Raw genomic sequence first — 17,753 nt, 5'->3', positions numbered from 1 at the left:
TTCCCTGCAGGATGAAATTCCTAGACATTGCGATCAACCGAATTTTGAGATATGCTCTGACTTTATGATTGGTGCAAAGTAGGCAAACGATAAGTCTGATAAGTCTTGATGACAGTGAACACGGAATCCTTTAGCGCGATGTCTGAAGTCTTAAGGATCGTCAGCAGCCCGGTCTCTCGTACTCGGGAAAACGCATGATGCAAGGTTTTCTTTCATGCTTATAAGTGAAGAAAACGTGAAATATACCGTGATGAAATAAATATCATCACACGTTATTCCGAACACAATTACCAGAAAGGAAACCCTCTGGGAGGAATGATCTACGTCATGTCATCGGGGTGCTTACAGAATCGTTTCTTCAGCCAGATTGTAGAATCATAAAGAAAAATCTTGCAACCCTACTATATTTCTCCATGTAAACATAGTCTTGAAAGAGACATACAACATTTTTTTTTTCATATTGCAGAGTCAAACCATGTGCAACTTTCTGAGTCGTCCTGCTTGCTACCTGCTATCGCTCTCCCGCTGATATAAAGAAAGAAGAAAAAAAAAAAAACAGTTTCGTTTCCGAAGCAATGGATTATTTTGGACGGAGAGGGGAAGCGCGTCAAATTACACGTTTTTAACGAGAAGGTTCACTATTTGTCCACTAGAGTGCAGTGCTGCATGGGTGGAGGTATCTTTCTTGCTTTCAGAAAGTTGTAATGTGAAAACATTAAATACAAAGATCGGGTTGCAAGATTTTTTAATGACAGCTACAAGATTCTTGTAAAATGACAACCTCGCTTTAAATACACAGGTTACAAAAGTCAAGCGGACTTTTGTCAAGTAGTCATTTGCCTTGCACCTGTTGTTAATTATCTGTTGTTGATGGTTCGATACTGTTAGTAACCGTCATTTGCCATCCTGATTGTGGTTCTGGATAAACATAACCTGGCTTCCGTGATAAAGGACCCAATGTCGAGCCAGCCTCCCGAAGGTCAGAGAAAGTCTGGAACTGTGCCGTTCGTCAGTGGAGAGCTCGAGCTGAGCAAGGAATCTGTATCCAGAAGGGAGCGACCCTGATCTCCCGAGATCGGCAAGATCTGTACCTTGATCCCTATGCCGTGATTTGCGAGACGATTCGTCACGTTATCGTACTGGTTCCTAGAGCATATGGAACGACGCTGTGACCAAGGGTGCCCATGTTGTGGTTCCCAAGTGGGGGCAAGAAAAACGACATTTCAAATATAGTTTCAAATTTTGCTGTAACTATTCTAAAAATTCTATTGGGTTTTCGATATTCCGAAGTACAATTTCCTCAAGGGGGTCGAGCGCCCCACCTTGCCCCCCTGATGGGCGCCCTTGGCTGTGACCCGGCAAGTATCAAGCAAACCTTGTAGTACTTCCTTCCCACATAACCTCTTGTTGGCTTTGTCATTTAGTCTCTGCACACTCTCCGAATTTGATTGTTGAGTATCATTTTCCATGTTCATGATAAACTTACACCCTATCTATGTACTCTACAGGTACAGCCATCTGAGTTTTGCACTCTACTTTTTCTACTGGATACATCTTTATTGACACAGAAATTGATTCCCAATCTCCCTGCTAACCGGTCTCAAAACCTCCGTTTTGAGTGTAACTAAATGCTGTAATAGTCATTCGATAGCTAGGTGGTTTAGAGATGGCACTCCATTTGACCCAGTAGCCGCAAATTCCTATTCTTATCTCTCTTTGGAAGTAACTAAAGTGGTGGAGAAGTTTTTGTCCAATCACTACAATACTTGTAATTTCTTTTATTTCTTTTAGACGTAACTTAGTTTTTAAGTGTGTACAGTAAGTTAAGATTTTGTACTTGTGGTTGATATGCTGGTCTAATGATATTATATTTCGGATAATTTAAAACACTATTGTTTATTGGTAACATAATACCTTCTGAACCAATTTGTTAGTGTTTGAATTTGTTAGTCTTTCCCCTTTGGATGATTCAATTCCTTCTGCAGCATGTATATTTTGAATTTTTTCTTTTACCTCTTGCCGTCAACACTCTGGAGCTTTATTTTGCTTTTTCTTCCCGTTGTTCATCAACTTTGTTGTTTTAGAATTATTTTCATGCTATCTGTGTCACTGTGTTTTCTTTTTATTGTTCTTGATGCAAATAACCTTTATATACAGGGTGTTTCAAAACAACACCGACAACGTTTGGAAGGTGATTCCTGACACCAAGATAAGACAAAAAGTATAGACCAACCTAGGTGCACAAATGCTTCCTTTCCGAGTTATAGGCTGCCAAAAACTTGAAGAAATGAACTTTAAAGGTCCACAGCTCCAAAACTATAGGACAAACCGTAGTCGGTTCAAGACTTCACTTAGGAACTAATATGTGCTCCATCCAAAAGTGCATGTTTCAGAATCCTGCGTTACTCATGTAACAATTTTTGTAGAGGGAGCTTGACTACGGCCATGTAGTTTCAAGCACTCATCAGCTACCTCTATAAAGTTATTAAGGAAGTACCGCAGGATTCTGAAACTTGGATATTTGGTATTCCTGGCGGGAGCTCATGTGGCTCGGATTCCACGTTAATCAGTAGGGTCCACGTCTCATATAGCCTCGCTGCTGAAAGGGACGCTAAACTAAAATCAACTCATTGGATATTTGGATAGGGCACATACTTGGATATTTGGATAGTGGATATCACATCCACTTGCCAGCGACCCCCTTATAATTTTGGTTTGTAATAAGCTTGTGTGGGAGTTTTAATATACCTATTGCGGAGATCTCACAATATCCATCTATTTCTATAATAGTAGAATCCATTTCTTATATATAGTGGATACAGTAACAGTAATATATCCCTTACAATGAAAGTGTTGGTTCACGATGAATATTAAACCCCTTCATTGAAGAGGCCATCATAATAGCTGATCTAAACCCACAAACTTCTTGACCAACGAATAGAATAATCGTATGACAAGTTCTTGCAACTGGTTTTTTGTAACAAAGACTTGCACAAATTCTGGCTGAAGAGAATAGAAGAATATCCTGGTCTGGTATCTGCTACTTTAAAAGGAATAATTCCATTTGTTATATCGTACCTGCGCGAAAGTGATTTTTCTTCTATGGTAAGCATTAAAACAAAGACAAGAAATCGTATATCAGTTGAACATGACTGGATAATGTTTGTCACGAAGATTGAACCAGATATTGCCGCACTAGTGAAATCATACCATACTCAGATATCTCATTAGGTTTCAATTTTAATTGTATTTCAATATACGGGATTTGTTGCACTTGTGTTTTTCTGGTATTTTAATATGCAGTTCTCATTAGTTTCATATTGTACCTCGCTCATTTAAATTGATTTTTAAACAACTCTGCATCTGTTGAAAATATTTAGTAGACCTATTGTTCTTAAAAGTATGTATAAAAATAAAGATATGCCTATGAGAACTAAATTCAAATTAATATTTAAAAATATTTTCCGGTATTTGATTCTAATTATAGTTTTCTCTTCCGCTTACCTTCGCGATCCCAACGGAACTCTCTGGCGATCCCTCTAGTGATCGCGACTCCCAGATTGAGAAACCCTGTTCTAGACAAGACATGTTTTTAACTTTTACGTAATGAGTAACCTAATCTTAAGGTTGCTTTTGGTTTAAGACTAGATATCTTTTTATTATTTATTGCCTATCCGACCAGCTGACCATCGTATATATTTTTTCTTTTCCAGATGGCGAGGTTGACCACCACAAAAACCTCATGGATAGTTCGTACAGTAGGAAATGGTAGCATGTTATCTAATGGATCAACAACCTATCCCTCGTGCCTCTCTGTCGCTTAGTTTTAAGTAGAGCCTTGAAGTAAATAGTTTTCTATATACGTTTTCTGTTGGGATGCTTCACATCTAAATTGAGTTACTAGTGTTATTAGAATTATTAGATTCAGTAATAAATTTAAATACAGTAATAGTAATTGCAGACAATAATAGTAATCGGTAAAATCATTTTGCTGTAATATTATTGTTAATAGCTTAGTTGAATGTTTGGATACTTACCAAATAATGCTTTGAATGTTTGGATACTTACCGAATAATGCTTTGAATGTTTGGATACTTACCAAATAATGCTTTGAATGTTTGGATATCTACCAAATAATGCTTTGAATGTTTGGATACTTACCAAATAATGCTTGTTGCAGAGGTAAAAGTGGATCTGAAAAGGTAGGGGGACGGTAGGTAGCGGCATGACGTCACGCCATTCCCCATGCCTATCTTTGCCCATTGTATTTTTTTACAAACCGGGGAAACGCAACACATATTTTTACGAGGAGGACGACGGCGTCCTCCCGCCTCCCCCCTCACTTTTACCCCTGGCTTGTTGGCAACATTTTTTGCAGCTTAGTATTTTTCTTGCATATTTCTTTTATTCATTTCTCATTCGTGATGAAAGGTTTCATTGATTATCTCTTATTTTCTTTATTTTTACACAAAATTTTTGTTACCATATCATACTGTCTTTCACATCCTTACACCTTACACAACTCTGATACTTAACATCTACACCTCATTTTTTCCCGACATATTCACACTCACGTCTCGTTGTATTTTTCAGCCACCGACCTTTCGATCAACGTCAGCGCATGAGCTAAGATCCAGACTGCAAAGAACTTGATTTTTGCTGAGTCCAGAGTTTCCTCTGCAAAATACCTTCAGTTTTTTCTTTGGACTGACGAGTTTTCCCCTTCAGCTATCTCAGAGTCCAACTGCCTTTCATCTTCGACATTCGACATTCATAACTGCCATCTATTCCTACCATTTGCTTTTTGAAACGCTGAAACTGGTTCGTTTTGGCTAAGAAATGGAGTGGCGGAGTGTAAAGGAACTGACTGGCATCGGTTATAGAACTAGTGACACGGCAGAACATCACCCCTGACAGTGAAGAAGGAAGTTTCAACGTCTTATCAGTTACATAGGACATCCCAATTAGTCGGAGAAGTTACATTACATAAGCTTACGTAACTGGGTTGAAATATGATAAAGTCTGCAGAAAGTTTCCTTTCCTAACTGTCCCATCAAATCAACAACCAAAGTCATGACTTTCTTAATCCCCGTCCAAATTTTCTACACTGTCAACATGGCCTCACATTTTGTCATTACCAGAAAGGACACCTGGGAGAAACGATCTACGTCATGCCATTGTGACACTTACAGAATCGTCTCTTAAATACATAGGACTTTTGGGCTGTCTTTAGTCAGATGGTCATTTCTCTTGCGGCTGTTGTTATTCATCTCTGGTCAATGATCGATACGATGTTGGTGACTATCGCATGTCGTTCTGCTTGTGGTTCTAAATGAAGAACACACAGAGAACCCAACGTCAGATCAACCTCCGGCATCCAACGTCAGTTCAATGCTTGGAACTCTTCCATTGGTCAATTGAGAGCATGATAGTCAGGAAGTTTAGCTTGTAGTCCAGGAGGTAAAAGTCTGATGTCCTGATATCGAGACCTGGCTTCCAACATCTGCACCGTAGTATCTGCGTCGTGACTTGAGAGGCGTTTCGTGACGTCATCGTACTGGTTTCTGGAGCAGATGGAGTGACGCTGTAATAGGGCAAGTAACAGGCAATCCATATAATCCTTCTTCTCCCCAACACAACTCCTTGATCACCTAATCCCTGTACACGTAGCTAAATTTGATTCCTGAATATCATTTCAAAGTTCATGATAAACTTATACCCTATCTATCCACTGTACACTTACAGACTTCTGAGTTTTGCGCTCTATCTATTCTACTGGCTACATCTTCGTCGAGGTAGAGAACTGGTTCTGTAGGGACGTTGATTGGCAGCAATATCTACGGGGGTGGATGGGAAAAAGGCCGGAATCCACATTATTCAATAGGAGCTTTGGAAACATTGATGGAACATTGTCGTGTAGCTTGCGTAGACATCGCTGGGTGTCAACGTTAAGCACCTTACTAATTCAGAACGATACAAGGCAGCGCCTGCTACTTTTGCTTTTATGGTAAGAAAGGAAGACGCAATCATTTCACCAAGTTGCATCATCCAACAATTATTACACTACCTTTACAGTAAGCTTAGAATATAGTGAACACTTCTCGTACGTACTTTTGTGGAAATGGACAGAACAGTTGCTACGACGGACTGGAGTGACGTTATGACCTCATATCATAAAAAGCAGAAATCCATAATTTTGTGTTTTTTGTAGTTCAGGTAGCATGTGCATATAATCCTGGGTATAATGTCAGGCACAAATTATTGAATAATTATTTTTCATTGTTTCGTTTTGCCTATATGATAATATCTTTCATTGCTAATCTTCTTTCCCCCAAACTTTCCATACCTCTCAGGAATTTCGGTTTTAGTTTTGGAACTTCAGGTTTGAACTATATATAAATCATTAGGATACCTAAAAGTAGGAAAGCCTATTCATGCATGCAGAGTTGCAGAATGAAGTTGCATGGGAGTATGTTTATCCTACATGATACATAAAACGGATTTGGACGGTTCTTAAACATTTGGAAGAGCTCCTTCGTGGCTAAGAGGTTATCGTGGGCGTCTTTGGCGCAGAAACCCAGGTTCGATTCCTGGCGGAAGCTTATGTGGTTCGGATCCTACATCAAACTGTAGGTCCATGTCTCATATATCCTCGTTGCTGAAAGAGACGCTAAACTAAGAATCAAATGAAATGAATCTTAAACATCTGTGCAGTGGGATTAAGAAATCAACTCAAAAACATTCAAAAAAATTAAGACAAAAAGTGCACATGACAAAATGTGAAAAATACAAGTAATGTATTCTAATGAACTATTTAGTCAAAATGAAGTAGTCTGGTGCATAAAATATGCACTAAGTGAAAATCAACAAGGGCTATTAATCAACAAAATCAAACAAGAAGGTACATATAGTTCTGTTTTTAGTGCACAATTTTATGATTTTTACTTCAGTAAATCAACATGTTACAAGAGTAAAAAAATGTCTTTGTATTTTGAATTCCCAGCTGGTAGTACATATTATGTCGTTTGACAACCTTCTCGGGTAAGGCTGTTAAAAGCCCTCATTTCGAAAGTAGCGAAGACGAAGAGGGGAAGAAGATGTTTAGACAATTTGTCACATGGCGTTATAATAACAGAAACAATATTGCGACAGACAACGCAACAAAACATGCTAATGGTGATGGCAGACATCGTCAGGAAAATGGTCTTTGTCGTTGTTGAATGGAGCTGGAATTCATTATTATTATTATTATTATTATAGTTTTTTGTATTTTTAGTATTCTCTCCCTGATTCTGAATGTTATCCATTATAAAAAGAAGGGAAGGGGTGGGGGAGACAATATGCAAAACAAATCGCATAAAATTAAGTCAATGACTGTGGTGGCTTCTCTTTATGGCACATTCTACTAACATATCCACATTTCACAGTAACAGCTTTTCTCTTTTTGGTATTATTATTCAGGGAACTCTACAAGAATATTTGCTTTTATAATATTCGGATGAAATAAACTATTTAAATTAATTTACCCTGAAATATCTAGATAATATACCGTGATTAATAAATGCCTTTAATTGTTTTTCATTTACATTTATTTTTAGTTTGGTCACTAATCAACAGTGAGGTTCACAAATGTTAATATCATTATCAACTGAAAAGCTTCCATGCTCCACGGTCTTCCATTAACGTCTTATTTTCATATACGATTTTTTTCTGTTTTGAGATTGTCTATCAACTGTAGCCTCCTTCGTCTTCTCCCTCTCTTTCCTGCCACCATACCCTCTAGCACGTTCTACCTGATACAGTTCCTTGTTCCCCAATGTCCTAACCAGTTTCTCTTCCTCTTCTTAATAGTTGTTCTTTCATTTCTAACATGTTCTCATTGCGTTTTCTGCTCGACCCAATTTATTATCTTCATTCTTCTCCATATACACATTTCGAAAGCTTCTAGTCGCTTTTGATCGTTTTTGTGTAATGTCCATGTTTCTGCCCCATACAGTACAATTCTCCACACACGAAGCATTTTATGAATCTTTTTCTCAACTTTTTATTCAAGATCCTATAAAATAGACTATTCTTGCTCCTAAGGCTTCTTTCACCATTCCTATCCTTACTTGCTGCTGCGGTGGCTCAGTGGTAGAGCATTCACCTCTGGTGCGTGGAATCCTTGGTTCGATACCATCTCGCGAAAAGTGAGCTTTGTGTGGTGGACAAACACCGTGTGCGAGGGTTTTCTCTAGGTTCTTCGGTTTCCTCTCACCTCCTTCATTCCACAATTTCATTTATTTCTCTTCAAAACTGTCTCCTTTAGCCTAGCGGGTATAACTGTGGGACGTAAAACTGAAAGATTTCATTTCAGTTTTTCTATGCTTGCTTTTAGTTAATGATCAGAACTAAATATGGTTACAGTCCTTGTTCCTTGTCCCTTCCCAATCTGGTAGCAATATCTATTAACGTCAGACAGGCAAGCGATAACGGAGGAACACACGGAAAAGAAAGAATTTGACAGCTGTCAAATTTTGTTTTGTCAATAACTCGGGAACAAATGAATTAATTTGGATCTTTCTGTTATTATAATTAGAATAGTTATAATTTGATAATTTGAGTTATTAGGAAAAATTTTATCAACTACTTTCTTTCGTAACTGTACGAACGTCGTGGTTGTTCATTAGGTTAGGTTAAGTCATCGCACTGAGATATTTGCGATGCGCACCTGATATATATATATATATAGATATAGATATATATCTATATATATATATATAGATAGATAGATAGATAGATAAATACTGTAAAGTCTCATACCCTTTAGCTTAAAAGAGACGAATGTTTAATAAAAATGAATAATAATGATTTTTTGTGCTTTCCACTGGGATTCAACTCGTTATCACGTACAGCAGAGGCACACGCGCTACTCACTAGACCAGTGGATATACAGGGTGTTTCAAAACAACACCGACAACGTTTGAGAGGTGATTTCTGACACCAAGCTAAGACAAAAAGTATGTACTAATACTTTCGTTATAGGCTAGTGAGACATAAAAAACATGAATTTTAAAGGTTCACAGTTCCAAAAGTATGGTATCTACAGTAGTCGGGTCAAGACTTCACTTAGGAACTAATATGTGCCCTATCCAAAAATGCGTGTTTTAGAATCCTGAGGTACTTCCACAAGAATTTTTATAGAAGGAGTTCAGCTACAGGCATATAATTTGAAGTAGTCACCAATTACCTCTACAAAATTGTTGCGTTATTTGCGTAAACAAATATATATACACGTGGATCGTTCAATAGTTGTAAAAAATATTTTTAATATGATTTATAAACTATACTTATGTATATAGGTGTGTGCTTCCTCACCTCTCTACATAATCCTCTTTGAGATTCAGGTATCTCTCTAACCATTTCACGAATTTGTTCAAATCCTTTGCAAAACAATCGAGGCTCTTGTTATTTAGCACTATCTTTACGTTCCGCTTCACTTTTTCATCACCAGTTGACACGAGACAAGGTTGCTTATGTCAAACCTGAACTCTTCTTCAGGGAAACGCAATTTGACATAATCTTTTCTTCTTACTATAACTCCCATTTCCATTCAGCAAGCAAACAAGACACCAAATTGAAGAATTAGGGTGGAAAGGGCTGCCCCACTCTCCATACAGCTTCAATTTAGCATCATGTTATTTCCTTCTGTTTCGATATTAAATTCAGCATTGCAAGGCAAACGTTTCAAAACGGATGAAGAAGTAGAGCGAAATGTGAGAAGGGTATTAATGGCCAGAATCTTGATTATTTGCAAAGGATTTGGACAAATTGGTGCGACAAATACCTGAATCTCAATGCATGTTTAGTTTACAAATGTATCTCAAAAAGTAAGTTTTTGACAGCTTAGGGAAACTTAAATATTGAACGACCCACGTATATACAGTATATATATATATATATTGGCGGATCCAGGATATGATCAAGGGAGGGGCTAAACTGTAGTGTAAAGCAGGATTGAAGCCCATTTTAACCTGAGCGTCAAGGGGACTATAGCCCCTATAGCCCCCTTCTTGGACCTGCCACTATATTTTATATATATATATATATATATCAGTGTTGTTTTAGGCTTTGCTTTTCGGATAGCAAACTACTAAACATATATTTCAATTTGCAAACCAATTTAGATTTCTTGTCACATTTTCATAGTATTTTATTTTGGGCGTTCAAATAGAGTAAAGAGTTAAAGTTGGAGATGAAAAGTATTCTTGAAATGCTGAATCGATTGCAGGAAACCACTTTTCGCTATCTATTACCGTTCTTGAGCCCTATGGAGATCAATGTCAGAACCGGAAAGATTTGATTTCTACCACTTCCGGTTAAAACAATGCCTCCATTAATGAGCTCGATTCCTAAATTTGAACCTTATACGTCTTCACCAATATTGTTGATGATCTACAACGCGGTTCTCGAGATTTTCTGTCTCCAGGACAGACGGATGCATGGGCAGATAGGATTAATATATAAAGGAGTTTGAACGGACCCATGGACAGACAGGATGAATATATAAAAAAAGGTTGGGCGGACATATCGACACACAGGGTAAATATATAAAGAAATTTGGACGGACACATAGACAGACAGGATAAATATATAAAGGAGTTTGGACGGACACATAAACTCACAGGGTAAATGTATAAAGAAATTTGGACGGACACATAGACAGACAGGATAATTATATAAACTAGTTTCGACGGACACATGCAGAGACAGGATTAATATATAAAGAAGTTTGGACGGACACATTGATACACAGGGTAAATATATAAAGGAGTTTGGACGGACACATAGACTCACAGGGTAAATATATAAAGAAAATTGGACGGACATATAGACACACAGGGTAAATATATAAAGGAATTAGGAAGGGCACATAGACAGACAGGACAAATATATAAAGAACTTTGGACGGACACATAGACACACAGGATAAATATATAAAGGAGTTTGGACGGACACATAAACTCACAGGGTAAATGTATAAATAAATTTGGACGGGCACATAGACAGACAGGATAATTATATAAATTAGTTTCGACGGACACATCGCAGACAGGATAAATATACAAAGGAGCTTGGACGGACACATGGATAGGTAGGGTAAATATATAAAGGAATTTTGGTAGACACAACTACTTTATATTTAAAAGTTAATAAACTTTGATATATCTTGTAAAACTTAATTTTTATTAGCAAACCCATTAACGCCGGAATTATTTTTTGTTTTCAATTTTGATGAAATTTGTAATTTTGGTTCATTTAGGTGTAAAGATCACCCATGAGAATTTTTTAGTTCGTGACGTAAACGGTTTTGTTGGGTTACCGCGTGATCATATGAACACGCTAGGCGCTTAAATACATACTTTCAAATATTATGATTAGATGGATGCCCTGTTAAATTATTAACACATATGCAAAAAAGAAAAAAAAACATTTATTGTGTTACAAGCTATTACACACTAGAAGACAAAAAGAAACACAGTATTGGGACTATGGAATTGTCAGTTTCTGGAGCCCCTTTTCTATGGGACTTTATGGAAATTGAAAAAACAGTCAGTGCTCAAGCCCACATTACATTTGAAACATTTCGTACGAACTGTACTCGAACACAATGTACCTGCACAACGTCTACGCTCAGAGCGAGTCACTAAATGGTCTTTTCCATCAAGACGAACATCATCGCTTACACGATATTGTTGACTGCTGAAGTTAGAAATAGCTGGACGTCTTGCACCTAATGGTACGTTCTTATATTTTTGCAAATAAGTTTGGACAATGTGCCTTCGAAATTCTAAGTGTAAGATGTCTATTCTGGTTTTTCTCAACAAAAGCCATGCATTTTGTACCGATACGTCAATCGTCCAAGAGAAAAGAGAACACCACCACTTTTTGGATCTGATTCCAATACATTCATATGAGATATTCTGGTCCATTTGATCAGTACCTCCCATGTGCTTGTTGTATTTTCCGAATACATATGGACGGGTAACACGCACTTTCTTCTTTTCACTCTGGAAATATCGTTCGACACTAGAAAGAGGCTGCGTCCCATGACATGTAGACGCAGTTGTGACGACAGAGTTGTCTACCCAACGTACAACACAAATTTCATTAACATTTTAGGCTACCTCAAAAGTGTCGCATGTTCTTTTTTTATCTCCTTGGAATTTGTAATAGGGCAGTCCTTGGGTACTCTATTTTCTCGAATCGTACCAGTAGCATTTTATCCCCTACTCTTGAGATGCACAAGAAGAGGGATTCCTGTGAACAGGTTGTCGAAGTAAATGTGGAATGATAGGTATTTCATACTGGATGGTAACTCGTCTATCATGGTAAGCATAGGAGTTGCGCACTTACCAAACTGTTCTTCATACTCACTCCGTCCTCTCGGATTTTTCCCCTGATATACATAAAAATTAATCAAGTATCCAGATGAAGTGTTTAGACATCAAACTTTATACCCAAAACGGATACGTTTCCCACGGATAAACTGTTTACAACCATGCTTACCAAAATATTGCACCATACATTCATCAAAGTCAATATTCTGTTCTGGCTGAAATAAGGAAATGAAACGTTTTTGAAGTAACATCATGAGTGAACGCAGCTTCCACATTTTATCATCTTCAGTTGGTCGAGTATTATCAGCACAGTGAACAAAACGACATATGTCCAAAAATCGATCTCTTCGCATAGCATTCACTGTGAACAATGTCTCCCCACCAGTTCATGTCTCACATCACCTGCTCCCTCCCAATACGACCTTTTCGAAGGAACTGTATTGTACCCAGATAGGAAAAGAATTGCAATAAAAACTCTCATTTCGTCTTTAGTAATTCCAGGCGGATTACAGTTTTTGAAAACAGCATATTTGTTAGATTCCGAAACAAGCAAATCTAAAACTTCATCATCGAAAATCATTTCAAAACATTCTGTAGAAGATTTTCCACGAACTGCCTCAGGAAACACAGTTGCGGTCGCTTTTGTGCCATCATGTGTCCAAATATTGGCCACTGTCTTCTTTTTCTTAAAACGCTTACCTTTCGTCTGGTGGGGAGACATTGTTGGTGACTCATCTTGCGTATCATCCTCACCAAGTCGGGTGTTATCCGTAAAAACTACTTCAGCGTGATTGATAAGTTGGCGCCCTGTAAGGTTGTCAATGAGCTCACTGCCATCCTCTTCTCCTGAATCTTCATCCGAAAAGATGTTTGGTTCCGGGGGTTCAAGATATATGTCTTGTACGTCTTGCACGTCATCCGATTCCAAAATATCAAGGATTTGTTGCAGTGAAAGACCTCTGTAACAAAAGAAATATATAATTACCAGAAACAGTACTAGCAAAAGTCATTTCTAATAATAGTAATAATAATAATAATAATAAGAAATGAACGAATAAAGCAACTCAAATGAAATCTTTTATAAACTGTTCTAAATTGATAAATCTGCAAAATTTTACTGTACTATTTATAGTTTTACATACGCACGTAAGAAAGAAAAACCTGCCTAAACGCCGTGCGTGTTCACACGATCACACTGATGAAAAACTTGAATAAGCGTGCCCCAGATATTTTCAGGTGAGTCAAATCTAGTTAGTTACAAACTTTGACATCTCTAAAATAAAACCCAGTACAAAATCACTTGAAAGGAAAAGATATAAGAATATTTGTTAATACTTACTTTGAGGACGACTCTTTCTTTTTCTTTTATTTCTTGCGCACTGCTGATAACTGAGTCTCTAGGTTGCATTCACGCCGCAATGTGGAAGTTGTTTTGTTTGAACAGCGTTGCCAGAACCTTCTCCTAGTAGACCACACCAACAATGTGACGAAAACACTAAAAGTGTGTTACACAAGACTTATTTTCATAAATACTAACCGCTGTGATCATACGATCACGCACGGCGCTAATGGGTTCAGATGGAAAAGGTTTTCCTTCTTCCCTCTCTTTCCTGTTTATCCTAACAAAGAAAAAATTGGAGACAGTAGTTTGGAGTCAATTCTATTCATTTGATTAAGTCCTAAGCAATTCTCCTATCTGTTACGATGTTACTGTTTGACTACGAAATTAAATTTATTCTGGAATAAGGAGACAAATTCTACGTAGCTATATCACTCTTAGCTACTCTCAGAATGGTATTATTACTCTTGCCACAACCGAAGAAGCTAATAAATCTCCTGAAATTTCTCTGCAAACAAGAATGAGCAATGCACTGTACATTGTGTTACACTTCCTTATACACACAATACGAGCAGCAGAGATGTAAGCCATGCTCATTTATTAATTCAAAGTAAATATAACTTTATTAGTACATTTTGCAGTTAGCAAAATCTTCTTGTTCAGAACACTTTGATTAATAATGATAGTCAAGTTTCTATAATTTCACTCAAGCTGCGTTCGTGTGTCTGTCTCTTTCGCAATAACTTTCATAAATTTTGCCCGATAACAGAGATGTAGTCACGGAGGGAGTTGGGGGAATGGAGTCTCCCAAACAATCTTCTGGTTCCCCAATTGTGCTGGAATTCCACTGAGACGTTTCTCCGATCGGACGCAATCTGGGTTACAAATATTTCATGGTTCTACTTTCATCCCCGGATTTCACTGTTTATTCCGGAAGCGATCTTCTGAAATTATTAACCTTGCATACAGGTAATCTTTTTTTCATTAACTCTACAAGTTATATTTTTGTTTTAATGAAAATATTGTCCAAAGATAAGACATACATCGAGAGGAGATAACACATACATCAAATTCTTATGTGTAGTTTTCGAAAAACAGAAAAACTATTTTTATGGTGCTAAAATGAATGTGTTCATTGGCAATAATAAATCAAAATTTTTATTCTGCTAAAACATTCTTTATTTTTGTATGTAAACAAAAAACAATATAGTAATAAATAGCATATTTCTAATTATGACAAAAATACTCCTAACAGCAACATAATCCATACACGGCAGTGGTGGACCAAGGCAAAATTTTCATCCGAGCGAAGTGACTGTTTGGCTCCTCCTAGTCATAGCCTATATTTTACATTTTATTACAGTGATTGTAATATTTTAGACCCTTTTCAAAATAATAATAATAATAATAATAATAATAATAATAATAATAATAATAATAATAATAATAATAATAATAATAATCAAATACATGGGTATATTAGTACTTAAAGGTATACATATGGTATCAATTACATCGTGTTTTTTATTATTTATGTATCGATATGTATACACACATAGATACCGATATATATATATATATATATATATATATATATATATATATATATATATATATATATATATAAACAAAAACAATATCGATGCAAAGTTCTAGAACACAGGTCCCCCTTCGCATTTAGCTGTAATAAAGACAAAATACAATGTGCCCTGCGGGGCTCTAACCCACCTTCACTCGCTAACGCTCGCTCTGCAATATTATGTGAATTAAATATTAAACTTTGATTCAGAAAGGAACCAACCTAACTACTAACCTCTATGGGGGGAGGGACCTGTGTTCTAGAACCTTCCCCAATATCGAACAGCATTTATTGAATACTAATAATGGTGACATGATTACTTCTTTATTCTAAGTTGTTTTGTTATATCAATAGCATCAGCAGTCATTCTATCATATACCCGACTATGTAACAATCTATTCTAATAACGCAGCGTTTCCCAACCGGTGTGCCGCGGCACACTAGTGTGCCGCCAATGGTCCGCTGGTGTGCCGCGAGGAAATCGAAATAAAATTATTAATTCATGGCAATCAAATTGCAAAACAAGGGGAAAATGTATATTTGTATTTCACATTACTATGAACCTCTACTATGAATCTACAATTTTAATTTTCATACTCGGTTACTTTTCTATACATTTTTAATGTTGAAAAAAGTATTTGTCATCATTGTTATGACCATTATTGCTTCTTTATTGTTGCAGACTGTTTCGTAATATCATTCAAATTTTTCGACAAAGCAAACATGCATACAAATTACCTACACTTCAGTTTTAAAAGTAAAAGAGATTTGTTTGTTCGTTCTTTATTTAGTGATCTTCCTTCTTAGTGAAAGGTTGGATACAGTTTTCGAGAAAGAAAGTGTATTTTTAAAAATCTGAGTCCTATATCTCATTGCAGTTGTTTTCTATTTTTAAATTAGAATGAAAAATAACATAATAATTTACCGAAAACCAGTCATCGGGCTTTCTTCTCTGTGAGGAGATCAGTAATCACAGAAATAAATTACTACGGTATTTTACATTTACAAATAATAATAATAATAATAATAATAATAATAATAATAATAATAATAATAATAATAATAATAATAATAATAATAATAATAATAATATCTAAAGCGTTTTTCACAGTCCTTTGCACCTTTCAAAAACAAACCGCGTAACTTGATGTTGTATCACTGCGCGCACGACTATTTGTTGATTGGCGAAGAGGAAATTGTTTCGTCTGTTTCCCGCAATATTTCTGCTGCAGCACGTGCATGTATTTCTGCTATTGCGATGTGCATTACTCGTCTCACTCTCACACCATTGCCGTGATATAGGGCAAAATACCCAATATATATAATTTCCCCTCCTTTAAGAGCAACTGAACATTATTATTTTTCTCTAAACTGTAATTATAGATGAAATTACAATGAGTTATGTCAAATTATCAACTGAACGATAAAGAGATGGTGCTGGTATGTTGCAGCAAGCATATTTATCATTATTTGAGATTGTTTCTTTTTCATCTATTACCTAAATCGTTCCCCATATCCATGAAAAACAGATGGTACTTTTCCCCCTTAAGTTCAATATATTGATGTGCTTTGTTACATTGTATAGCATGCGAATGTACAAATACTAACTTCAGTACCGGTACTTTTTTTTATACTACAAAGTAAGTAAATAAATATTCTATGAGAACATGAAAATTAGCTAGTATAGGTCTTAATTTTCTTCAAGTGAATTGAACAACGTTGATATCGTTTGGTAAAGTATTTGGTTTTCTTCTGCACTTATGGGTTTGTCTTGTTTGTGTTTAATAGAATAACTCGGAGCAGCATGTAACATGCTGGCTTCCTTGGGCGACATCTTTTAATTGTGGCGCGCACTTCGTGTGTTTTGTCATTTGTTGTAACAGTTTTCCCTTACAAATTCGACTTTGGTTCAAGATTTCGATCCCATATAGATAAATACTTTGAGTCGGATCCTAAATGTTCTTACTGTGCCTTAACAATACATTAATTACCATAATACATTGCATTTGTTGTGTACTATTTGCTCATGGAAGAATAAACTGTTATGAGTCTCATTTTCAATGTTGCTAACTCATAGTTATTTTTCAGTTTTTCACAAAGAATGGTTGTCAAACAGTTGTGTCATTTCATGAAAATGGGCTAAGAAAATGAAAAAGAGAAATCAAGTGAACTCGCTGTTCTTATTGAAGATAATAAGTTCCTTATAGTATTTGCAGATCTTTGTTTGACCTTTCATTAGAGATGAGGAAATAGTGAATTAAAAAAAGAAAGAGAGAGAGAGTAAGGGGGATAGGGAGAAATTAAAGAGGATAAAACCTGTTTTAGTGATTCATTACGAAGTAATATGAGGCTAATTGTTTCAGTTATAATTTGTATATCGCCTTTGTAAAATGCCATCAAAATAAATGACCATTTAAAAGATGCAAAAATCGAATATTCGGTGCCAGAAATGAAA

This window comes from Thermobia domestica, chromosome 12, assembly GCF_964235325.1.
Source record: "Thermobia domestica chromosome 12, izTheDome1.hap1.1, whole genome shotgun sequence".
Classification (NCBI taxonomy): Eukaryota; Metazoa; Arthropoda; class Insecta; order Zygentoma; family Lepismatidae; genus Thermobia; species Thermobia domestica.
The sequence above is the reverse complement of the archived record's forward strand: the minus strand, read 5'-3'. Positions refer to the sequence as shown.